At 42.4% G+C, this 1,277-nt stretch overlaps 1 non-coding gene across 1 annotated transcript; it reads left to right on the top strand.

The window, feature by feature from the left end:
- The first annotated feature begins 952 nt into the window (after positions 1–952).
- On the top strand, positions 953–1,059 carry LOC127124850 (small nucleolar RNA R71). The gene has a single exon (XR_007804328.1). It is a non-coding gene; the product is annotated as a small nucleolar RNA R71 (small nucleolar RNA).
- The last annotated feature ends 218 nt before the right edge of the window (positions 1,060–1,277 follow it).

Below are 1,277 nucleotides of genomic sequence, written 5' to 3'. Positions count from 1 at the left end.
TGGTTTGTGAGTTTTATCCTTGGCTTCTCCTTCTTGGTCGGCTTGTTTTTCGGGTTCCACCGGTTCCTCTTCTTGGTTGGTAGGTATATTTCCTTTAGAAGTTTTGTACTCACTCATCGCTGGGTTATGAGGCCCTTCGTAAGCGGTCCCACTTCGTAACGAGATAGCGTTAGCTTGCCCTCGAGGGTTTGGTTGAGGTTGTCCAGGGAATTGTCCTCCAGGTGTAGTTTGTGGGGCTTGGTTTTGTGCTACCTGTGAGATTTGGGTTTCAAGCATCTTGTTGTGAGTGATTATCTGATCAACCTTGGTTCTTAATTACGTTATCAGTTCATTTAGGAATTCTTTATTTTGTTGAGTCTGCCCTGATATAAAGCTTTCCATAATCTTCTCAAGGTTAGACTTCTGAGGCATAGCTTACATAGGTTGATTTGGTTTTTAGGCTTGATAACCTTGTGGTCTTTGAGGTGCATAATTTTGGATAGGGTTCTGGTTTTTATAGGAAAAATTCGGATGATTCTTCCATCCAAGGTTGTAAGTGTTTGAAAATGGGTTACCTTGGGCTTAATTCACTTGGTCGGTGTTCAGGTCGTTCAAAAGGTTACACTCCGCCGATTCGTGTCCTTTAGATCCACAAAGTTTGCACTCTGTGTCGACTACCGTTGTGGTGTTAGCGTTTGTAGACATATGTTCGACCTTAAGGGCTAAAGCATTCATTTTCGCCTGCATCATGTCCAGAGAGCTTATCTCATGTATTCCACCTTGGGTCTCCTTTTTCTCTATTGATGCTCATTCAGTTCCCCATTGGTAATGGTTTTGGGCCATATCCTCAATTAGGTCACAAGATTCAGGGTAAGGTTTGTTCATCAGCGCGCCACCTGCGGCAACGTTGATGCTCATCTTGGTGTTATAATGGAGTCCATTGTAGAAGATGTGAACGATCAGCCATTGTTCTAGGCCATGGTGTGGACAAACTGTTAATAGCTCTTTATATCTCTCCCAAGCTTCAAAAAGCGTTTCTCCTTGGTTTTGAGTAAATCTAGTTATTTGGTTTCGAAGAACAACAGTCTTACTAGGGGGAAAATATCTAGCAAGGAATACTCTCCTAAGGTCTTCCCAGGTAGTTATTGAATTAGCTGGAAGTGAATCTAACCATGAACGTGCTTTATCCCTGAGGGAGAAAGGAAATAATCTCAAACGGATCGCATCAGGTGAAGCGCCGTTGGATTTTAAGGTGTCCCCTAGTTAGATAAAAACCTTTAAATGTTGATTTGGGTTCT

This window comes from Lathyrus oleraceus, chromosome 2, assembly GCF_024323335.1.
Source record: "Lathyrus oleraceus cultivar Zhongwan6 chromosome 2, CAAS_Psat_ZW6_1.0, whole genome shotgun sequence".
In the NCBI taxonomy this organism is placed as follows: Eukaryota; Viridiplantae; Streptophyta; class Magnoliopsida; order Fabales; family Fabaceae; genus Lathyrus; species Lathyrus oleraceus.
The sequence above is the reverse complement of the archived record's forward strand: the minus strand, read 5'-3'. Positions and strand labels throughout refer to the sequence as shown.